Source organism: Desmodus rotundus, chromosome 3 (genome assembly GCF_022682495.2).
Source record: "Desmodus rotundus isolate HL8 chromosome 3, HLdesRot8A.1, whole genome shotgun sequence".
In the NCBI taxonomy this organism is placed as follows: Eukaryota; Metazoa; Chordata; class Mammalia; order Chiroptera; family Phyllostomidae; genus Desmodus; species Desmodus rotundus.
In genome coordinates, this window is record NC_071389.1 from 195,779,324 (window position 1) to 195,790,162 (window position 10,839).

Sequence of the window (10,839 nt, forward strand, 5' to 3'; positions counted from 1 at the left end):
CCGGTGAGCACAGCGAGCGGGTGCTGCTTCCCCCCTGCGGCTTCCAAAAATACTTTCAAAGAGCAAATCTCCAGGCCCCGGGTCGAGGCCTGTCAGCCGACCCCAACGAAGGGCCTTCGGACGTTTTCTTCCTAGGCCGCTGCCATTATTGTCCCTAATGGGGACTGCGACTGGCTAAGGCTGGTAATGCAGCCGTCCCGTTCAACAGAGCAGTGACAATTTAGAGGCCACGCTCAGTGGTGTTTCCCAGCAAACAAGTGAGTAAGCTGGCAGATGGGCCCAGCCACCTGCCAGCGGCCTGGGACAGCTGTGCTCCGCAAAGGAGGGCCATGCTCAGAAGGCTGCCTCCAGCTCTGCCCCGGCTGCAGGCTGGGAAAGCCCATCCCTCCTGGCCGGGTCCAGAGGCTCCTGTTCATCTGGGGGGGCACATACGTGGAGCCTGGTGGACGCAGCTCATGCATATCCTGTACGGGCTCCTCGCCTCATGAAGGTAGGAGTTCTGGCTTCATGTTTCCCGGGAGAGGACTGTGCCCTCGTTCACATCCTGGCACGGTGGGGGGTGTGAGGCGGCCGTGAGCCCGCCAGGCTCTGCCTGCAGGCCCCCACTGTGCTCTCGCTGAGGTGGGCAGCCATGCGTCCCTGCCTCCATCACAGACCGACCGCCCGCCCTACTCCTGCCTCTTTCAGCCTCAAATCAGCTTCCCAATTTTGTCCCCTGCTGTCCCTTCCCCAAAGGCTTTCAAATTGTCAGCTGCCGCTCTGTCTGGTGGGTCTCTACGGACCTGCCATCCGCCCCCGTGAAAGGGCTGGAGCGCGGTGGGCTCGTTTCCCGCCCTTTTGCTAGTTCTCTTTATCTTTGGAAAATGTGCTTTTCAAGCTTTGTGTTTATTCTCATCTTGGTTTAATCTAGTGTGTCACTGTTTCTGGTTCAGTCCTTCCGCTGTTCTTAGCTTTTCGGGGCTTGGAGGAACGCAGGCGGAACGGGCAGGTTTGGGGTTAATAGCCACTAGCTCCTCTGGGGTTGGTGGCCACCCCCTGAACCTCTCTTACTGGTGGGGGGGGAGGATGGCGGGATGTGGATGGAAGTGAAGCAAGTATCCCATCATTACCGAGGGAGATAGTGAAGCGAATCGCTAAGAGACACGACTAAGTGTTCCCCACCACTTTTTTTCAAAAAATGAAGTATGAACATATTACTGTTACAGGTAACTGAATCCAAAACTAATATTTTTTTGTTAGTTTCTGTCAGCTGTTTCTGGGCCACTCTTTGTGGTTTTCAAGGGCATATTATATACTCCAGAGGCAGAGGCCCATCACAGATAGGAACTTCTCCACTGCGGGCGTGAGCCCGTGAACACAGGCCCCAGTGGAAATCGCATGTGTGTGGCTCCACGACATTTCCCAGGGTTAATTAGCTGGGAAAAGAGAAAGTGGGATGGTCTCTTCATCTCCAAACCAGCCCTTAGTCTGTTCTAGCTCTGCCCCTGTCTCTGCCGATTTGGCTCTAGACGTGCAAGAAGGCAAGGAAGGGCTGGGGAGGGTGGGTGGAGGCAGACGCTCTTCACAAACCGGGGAACCAATGGAAGAAGACCCCGAAGGTCTGGGGAGCAGCTTCTGCAGAGTGGTCCTAGGAGTGAGGGGAGGGCAGGGTGACCAGCTGGAGAGCCGGAGGCAGATGGAAAAGGCAAGGGTGGAAAGCAGGAACTCCAGCTCCTCTCCAGGAAAGTAGACTGACCTGTCTTCTCCACTTTCTTTGTCACCACCAATGGCACCGCCACCCAGCAGGCTACCCTCACCTTGAATGGTGAGGCACCGGGACCAAGTGGTTATAAGCACAAGCTCCACACCAAGACAGACCGAGTTTTGACCTTTACTACTTACTGCCTGTGTGACCCTGGACAAGTTCCTTAGCTTTTCGTAGCCTCTGTTTTCTCAAGTGCCATGTAACAATACTAGGACCTGCCTGGTAGGCTTGTTGAGAGAATTAAAAAGTGCTTAGAACGTTGTTAGTGTTCATCCTTCCCTCGTTCCCATCTCTTACTGCACATTTTTAACGAATCCCCAAGTCCTGGAACTTGCGCATTCGCACGTTGCCCTGGGTGCTGTGTTGTGAGGAGGGTGGTGTGGCGCCCGCCATAGGAGACGCGTTCTCGGCGGCAGCACAACCGAACAGAGTGTGGTATTTTATAAAGGAATTTTACTGCTTGAATAGCTGCAGATGCCTGAGGCCATAATTCTGCAATAATTACCATGTCTTTGAGAACTTTCTGCACCATGAATGAGAAAACAGAATTCAAAATCACCAAACAAAATCGTCTTGAAAACCTAGTTTCTTCTGAGCCAATTTATCCTTCTCTACGCCTGCCTGAGGATAAAGGGTGGCACATGCATTCTCCATAGCAATGATGTGCTTGGCCTCCTCAAATTACTTGGTGTTCTGCGAGAAGTAAAAACCTCTCGGTTTCACCTCTCTAAGCCCTTTTATCACATCTCAGCATCTGCCCTATTAAAAACAGAGTGAAACCTAGCAAAACAGTGCCCAGTACACGGAATGTGTACCCCATCCACCGACTTGTTCCCACTAGTCCCTTTTTCTTTACAATGAAGGCACACAAAAGGAGGGACCCTGGCACACCCAGGAACAAACCACTGTCACAACGACCTCATTTAGCGGGGACATGAGTCACCACTGTGTCCAAAAACCCTCTTTAAAGCCTGTTTAAATCAGTCTGCGAATGGACTGGGGGAACCCTTTAACTCCTACACTTCCATGATACTTTATCTGCAACATGATCATGTCCTTGTCACTCCATCTTTTTCTGTGACTCAGGCTGTAATGCCATGTCACCACCACCGACTATGTCGCTGCCTGAAGGGAGACCTAAGGGCTCAGGTTTCGGCCCGCTGGTTTTGGACGAACTGCCCTCAAACTCACCCAGTTCTCTCTGGCTCCTACTTTTCCTACATGCTGTTCTCTCTGCCCTAACCCGCCTCGCTTACTAACTCCTGCTTATCCTTCCAGATTCAGTTTGTACATCATTCCCTCCAGCGAGCATTCCCTGACTCCCAGATCAGAGCTGGCTGTCACTCTTTACCAGGCCCTCCCACACCGTCCTGTGCTTCCCAAATCCATAGGACTTACAGTTACACTCTGATTCCCCATTCATCTCTGTATCTCCTCTAAGCTGTAACTCGGAAACGGGACTGCATCCATCGTGTTCACCATCGTGGCCCCAGTGTCTAGCAAACTGCCTGCTCACCATGGGTGCTGCTTAAATATTTAAAGAAGGAACACAGGAGTAATTTGACAGTAAGTAAACTGTAAAATATTTTTATGACTGCCTTATAAGATCTCAAGTTCTAAGTACTTAAGACAGTAACATCTAATGAAGTATTTTAAATCTGAGATAATTACAAAGTCAATCAGGATATACCCACTTTTAATTTAAGCCAAGTTTATTCTATTCATTTAATGGAGTTGGCTAAATAGAAACTCAAATAAGTGCTTGCTAATTATGCTAATTAACAAGTCTTTGAATTCATATGTCAGCTCAAAAGTACTTCCTTAAAAATTCCTTTGCCAGGTCAAATCCTAAATAACCTTCCCCAGAAATATTAGCCTTGACATTAAAAAACCAAAAATTCTCACCCAAAGATATGCTTATTGATTTTAGAGAGAGAAAAGGGGGGCAGTGGGGGGAGGAAAGAGAGAAGGAGAGAGGAGAAACATTGATCAGTTGCTTCCTGTAGGCACCCTGACTGGGGACCAAACCCACAACCTTGGTGTACGGGATGACGCTTCAACCAACTGGCCCACTAGGCCAGGGCCCTTCACATTTTTGAAAAACAATTTGATTAATCTATCAGACTTCTCCAGAACTCAAGCTCTGGGAGGTCAGGAACTATATCTGATTGTCCTCATCACTGTAGCCCCAGAGCCTGGTGCAGAGTCTTAGAAATAATTGGCTCTGAGAAACCCTGAGACCTGGTCACTAATTGATCTCGGAAACCACTTTTCCCCAAGGGCATTCCTGGAGTTCAACAAATTCCAACCATCAGTCTGATAACCCTGAAAGGCGATAGCAGAAATCACCTCACACAAGGTAGGAAGGCTAACAAGAGATGCTCTGTGCAAAAAGTCAAGCCCAGTGGCTGCGCAGTGAGAATGAATTGAAAATGATCTATCCCTTGTGAGGAATTTAAGTCTGGATGAACCTGGTGTTTCACAAAACTCTAACAACAGTAGGGCTGTACCATCCAGCCCTACTCCCTGCTCTCTCCCCCAGTCTCTCTCACTCTCCCTGGTCCTCACTTCACTCGCCGCACTGGCCTCCTCGGTTTTCCTCAAACACGTCAAGGATCCTCCGGCTCTCTAGTCTTCACACTCATGGTTCCCTCTGGGTCTTGCCCCAGTTTGTGTGGTGAAAATCAGTTTCGGTTTGGGAGTGGCGCCCAGGCATTAGAATATTTTTTACATGTCCTGTATCTCTCAAAAATTATCAGGGATCGTCTTAGTCTTTTGTAGGTAATTGTTGGAACTGAGTGATGGGTCCATGCAGAGCCTTACACTGTTCTCTCAACTAAATATAAAAGAAAATAAAAGCAGTGATTCTTACGTGCAAATGGTTGTTAGGCATTGGCCTATAATCCCAGGGTAGATCGTTCTGCCCAGGAACATAGTAACTGAGACATTTCTGTTTGAAAAGCTGTCTTTATGAATTAAACAGATACTACAAGATGAAAATATCAAACTTATTTTCAAAAATACGAGAGAAAAGAAATATGCATTTGAGTCCACTTTGCAATATATGAGTATATTAACAATAAAAACACCATTCCGTGTTCTGTTCGTCTCAATTTAACTCCCGACCAATGTGACGTCCACAAGAAGGGGAAGATTCTGGCCCTTGGTGTGCAGAACCAGCAGCCTAGCACGCGAACATGCGAAATGTGTACCCCAGACTCAATCTTCCTGATTCCAGGCAGAGGCTTGTTAACAATGATGCTCCAAACAGATGAAAATTAAAGGGCTTCTTATTGCCATGTTACCCCAAAGTTCTCAAACTGTAGTCATTTCCCATTTGAGGTCTTACCACAACTTTCACTAACGCTTAACGTATTTTGATTTGAAGTACAGAGCGTGGAAGAATGAAATTCTCTTCAGTTTCAAATGAACTAATATCTAAATCTGAAAATATTATCAAAGGTGATACCTTTTCTGTTTTAAAAATAAATCCCCCAAATGAATTTATTGGTGTGAACTGTCAATAAACCCGACCAAGAAAAATTGAACTGTCACCCTATCTTGCCATAGTGATGAGAATCTATGACAGGTTAACTGAGGGTTTGGGAAGTGGAACCACGTGAGTTCTACCAGGAATGGCTGGCGAGGTGATTAGGTTTGCTCTGAGCTGTCCTCAGAAGATGGGGAAAACTGCAAAGCCGTGCTTGTTTGCAGGCTGCTCCCACCCCTGCTTACCAGGTGGCTGGTGATGACCTTGAGCTCTCGTACCACCTGACTCAGATCTTCGTGCAGTGTGACTACGGCACTTTTTACCTCCCCTAGAAGAACGGGAACGGAATTGTTTGCTTCAGGCTCCCTAGGCCGGCCTTTGGTCGTCTGAACACTAGGACAGGCGAAGTGGTGTACATTTTGGGTGGAAAACTCTACCCAGTTACTGCTGGGAATAGGACTTAGATTCTTTTTAGCAGACTCAGAATTATCTGAAAGCATGTCCAGGGGACTGAAGTTGTCGGTTTCTTCATCAGAAGACACAGGGTCCCTAGGAACCCAGGGGTGGCGGACCCCGGCTGTCGCCTCTCTTTCTGTGTCGGAGGCTGGAGAACACTGTTGACGGGACAAAGCCCCGAAGGATGGTCCAGCCGAAACCGGGGGTAAGAGAGGTGCAGACTTCTCCGGAGTGACTGAGTCAGGAGATGACACGGATAAAGTAGAGAAGGATGATGTCACCTCAGAGGTGGTTGAGACTAAAATGTGTAAATGAGAGAGAAAGATTATGCAACATTCAAATGAGAGTAATAGCTAAAATAATTTTATAACATAAAACCCTATCTGAAAGGTCTCAATATAAATATACTACTTAGAATTTTATATGCTAAATAATCATAATACACCTAAGTAAACCCAAAGTGGGAAGCAGAGAAAATCTGAAGAGGTATTACATGTCAATAATACCACAGACATGAAATTAAAATAAAATGGTCAATATTCATCTTCACTCTCGGATCCTGACGAATGTGTTTTTACACCCCACTTATCGGAGAGAGCAGAAAAGGGAAGTATTACACCCCGCCCCACTGGTGGCATTTTAAGTCAGCACTTAAATTAGAAAGTCTGAGGAAACTGCAGCTCAGATTCTGTCTCCTTTTTTATTTCTAGAGACACTGCGGCAGCACGAACCGCCGACGGCAGCCACCGAAAGTTGGGAAACGAATTTTTTTCTCTCAATAGTCAAAGATAGCCAAGACTGAAGTCCAGTCCCTTTGAGATCCAGGGTACTAGCACGCATATACAGTTAATTTTTCCACAAGAAACAATACATAAAATAAAAAGCATTCTAAACTTATTGTCCACACAATGAAAGGTTTAATAACATTTTAACTTCCTTTCAGGCAGTATCATATTGAGCCTCTTCCTTCCCGTGGCATTCTCACCCACCACTCCCAAACGGTGCTCCGGGGACCGGCCCCCCACGGTGCGGTGTAAAGAGGCGTCTGGGAAAGTGCTGCTTCCAGGTCACGTGGGACTGGGCTGTGGCCTGTTGTCCCTTCCATTGGGGAGGTTAATAGCGTCTATCAGCACTGTAATCGATTCAAGTATTTTTCCAAACCTTTTTGGACACGGAACTTTTTCTCGTCTCCTTGGAATATCTATATACATTCATTCATGTACTAGGTGGTATAAATTGGCTAAGTCCAGTTCTAAAGTCTAGATTTGCTACTTAAATTTTTTAAAAAACTTATTCCCTGTAGGGAGGGAGGTGGGTTCGGCTGGGGTAGGGCAGAGGGATGGGGAGAAAAGGCATACAACTGTAATTGAATAACAATAAAAATTTTTTAAAAAGTACAGAAAAAAACCCTTATTCCCTGTAGTCATAGAACAGGGAAATGAATGTTCGGCACTCAGCACACGTGACTTATCTTTCTGTGTTCTTTTATTTCCTTTACATATCCAGGTCCCTCTAAGCTAGGCTGGACGTCCTGTAAAAATTACAGCTGGGGTAGGCAGCTTCTATTTTCTGCTTCAAAGCCCTCCAGTTCTCAGGAAAAATTCCAATTACAAAACTGTTTGGGGGCGAAATGAGCACTCAGCCGATGCAGCAGCAGCAGGGTATGACAGGAAACGGGTACGTCATCAGCACACGGTCAAGACGCCACACGCACACTCGAGAATCTAGGTCAGCTTCTGCAGACAGTCTATGCTGGGGTTGGAAAGGGTGTGACGGTGACGGGCCTGCTGATGACGAAAGCCTCTGCGTGTCTGCCTCTGGAGTCGCACTGCTACACTCTCAACTGCATGGGTTGTGTGGTCTGGGTCACAGAGTTCTGTCACCTGACATGTCCCTCCTGTGTTGGCTCTCCTGTTTTCTATATCCCGTGTCTTTCTTGGTTTACTCTCATTTTGGAATAGCACATTCTCCGGTAGTTCACTGAGAAAGGATGCAGGAGAAGTAAAACTTCTGCGAACTTGCGTGTTTGAAAACGTCTAACCTGGCCACCCCATCTTTGGGCTGATCCGTGGTGGGCGTTTCCAGAGCAGGGGACCCGCAGCCGTGGCCTGTGACAGCCCAAGCCACCGCCTTAGCTTCCTCCCTTTGTCTCGTGACCACGTCCACCACGGGGAATGCTGATTTGCCTGTGGCGAGCCTTCACAGGCACAAGAACAAGGGGAAAGGCAGTGCAGAAAAGAGGCATCAGCGAGGAGAAGTTCACGTGGAGCTGAGGAAAGCAAAGGAGGAAGACCAGTGCTGAAAAGGAGAAGTGTCAGCTCGTTTCCTGATGCTGCTGCTTCGCCACTGCAGGAGAACCGCAGCAACCAGGCCACTGGAAATGCGTCTGCTGAGGTCACCGTCAAGGGCACAAATAGCAACTGTTTTGAAGGCAGCCCCAAGCTGCTCGAGCTAATAGGAAACTGCTTTCCTGGGAGCATCAGCCATGCACGACGACATAACCCAGGCTGGTTTGGTTCTGCACTGTGTCACCTTCTGGGGCAGAACTGACTGTAGTACCACTCATTCTGAACCGGCGTGGGCCCTCACTAACAGGCCGAGGCCGCAGTAGATGGAACTGCTATCCCAGCATTCATTTCTCTGTTGGCATGTCCCCATGCTCACAGCCGTAAACAAGCCGGATGGGCTCTAGGAAACGCTGCAGGGGATGGTTCCGTTTCCCAAAACACCATTATCAAGTCTGGCGCAGGTGTTGGCTCTTCTTGTTAGCATGTGGTAACTTAGGTAATCTCACCTGGACACTGTCCAACCCTCATCACAACAAAATTCTGCACCGTCGTGAGATGCGGTTGAGCAGATTCTTCCCACCTTAGTTCGTCTCCTGTGTCACGATGACTCAGAAGTGTTAGCAGGCAGCTGCTGGGCCATCTCCTACCTTACTGATGGACGGTGCAAATAAACAGACTGAAATGGCCGTGAAAACAGAAGCTGTGCCCCGACCGGTGACACTCCGAGGAGCTCCTGAATTGCCGCTTGTGCCTCCTGTGCTAGGGGCCACTGGAAGGAAACATCATCCCTGGGACAGATGAACAGACTCAGGCTGTGATAGAGAGGAGAGCTCTCGCCGTCTTCCCCAGCCTGCTAATGAACTCCGAAACGGATATTCGGAGGGAAGCGGCATGGACAGCGTCAAACATCACAGCTGGCTGCCAGGGCTGGAAACAGAAAGTAGTGGATGATGGATTGGCCCCGCTCCTCACTGGTGTTCTAGGGCAGACTTTAAGGCACAGAAGGAAGAAGTGGTGGAACATGTGGACAGATTGTATGCCTCATTCATTGTGGTGCAACAGAACCATTGATGAGTCTCTTAACTGCGAAAATTACCAAAAATTAATCTGGTTATTCTCGTGCCATTTCAAATACCTTTCAAGTGGAGAAACTAGGTGAAATGGAAAAACTTAGAATAATGATTGAAAAATAAGGGAGTTTAGACAAAATGGAAGCTCTATATAACCATGAAAATGAGCCCGGGGACAAAGCTTCATTAAACTTGATTGAACAGAGTTTCTCTGTAGAGGAAGAGGAAGAGGAAGATCAAAATGTTGTGCCAGTAACTACATCTGACAGCTCTACAATCCAAGTTCAGGACGCTGGTCCCCTGACCTTGAACTTGGGGATCCTGTGGCTGAGGCCGAAAGCTCTTTGTTGTGTACTACATTAGATACAAGTTTGTCCTACTGTTTCTCTACTAAGAACTCTTTTTAAATGTGGTTTGTTACTGTAGTACCTTTTACAACTTGAAATTGTACTTGATTAGTTCCAAACTGTACACACAGTATATACATTCTCCTCTCAGTGGTTTTCTTATGTCTATGTGGAATTTCATATCTGGTAGCGTCTGGTAAATAAAGATTGAATTCTACCCTTAAAAAAAAAGTAAATGTCTGTATCCTACTTTTTTTCAGTGATTGTTTTTTTAAAATATAATTCATTGATTATGCTATTACAGTTGTCCCATTTTCCCCCCTTTATTCCCCTCCGTCCTGCACACCACCTCCCTCCCACATTTCCCTGTCCCCTTAGTTCATGTCCCTGGGTCGTACATATAAGTTCTTTGGCTTCTCTATTTCTTATACTATCTTAACCTCCACCTATTTTGTACCTACTGTTCATGCTTCTTATCCCCTGTACCTTTTCTCCCATTCTCTCCCCGCCCCCTCCCCACTGATAACCCCCCATGTGATCTCCATTTCTGTGATTTTGTTCCTGTTCTAGTTGTTTGCTTAGTTCATTTTTTTTTAGGTTCATTTGTTGATAGTTTTGAGTTTGTTATCATTTTACTGTTCATGTTTTTGATCTTCTTTTTCTTAGATAAGTCTCTTTAAGATTTTATGTAATAAGGGCTTGGTGATGATGAACTCCTTTAACTTGACATTATCTGAGAAGCACTTTATCTGCCCTTCCATTCTAAATGATAGCTGTGCTGGACAGAGTAATCTTAGATGTAGGTCCTTGCCTTTCATGACTTGGAATACTTCTTTGCAGCCCCTTCTTGCCTATAAGGTTTCTTTTGAGAAATCAGCTGACAGTCTTATGGGAACCCCTTTGTAGGTAACTGTCTCATTTTCTCTGGCTGCTTTTAAGATTCTCTCCTTATCTTTAATCTTGGGTAATGTAATTATGATGTGCCTTGGTGTGTTCCTCCTTGGGTCCAGCTTCCTTGGGACTCTCTGAGCTTCCTGGACTTCCTAGAAGTCTATTTCCTTTGCCAGATTGGGGAAGTTCTCCTTTATTATTTGTTCAAATAAGTTTTCAATTTCTTGGTCTTCCTCTTCTCTTTCTGGCACCCCTATGATTCGGATGTTGGAACGTTTAAAGCTGTCTTGAAGGTTCCTAAGCCTCTCCTCATTTTTTTTGAATTCTTGTTTCTTCATTCTGTTCTGGTTGAATGTTTATTTCTTCCTTCTGGTCCAAACCGTTGATTTGAGTCTCGGTTCCCTTCACTTCACTGTTGGTTCTCTGTACATTTTCCTTTATTTCACTTTTCATAGCTTTCACTTTTTTCTCTATTTTGTGACCATGCTCAACCACTTCTGTGAACATCCTAATTACCAGTGTTTTAAACTGTGCATCTGTTAAGTTGGCTATC

General features: G+C 46.6%; 1 pseudogene; it reads left to right on the top strand.

Moving 5' to 3' along the window:
• Positions 1 to 7,320: 7,320 nt before the first annotated feature.
• LOC112322025 (importin subunit alpha-1 pseudogene) lies at positions 7,321 to 9,411 on the top strand (annotated as a pseudogene).
• Positions 9,412 to 10,839: the final 1,428 nt, after the last annotated feature.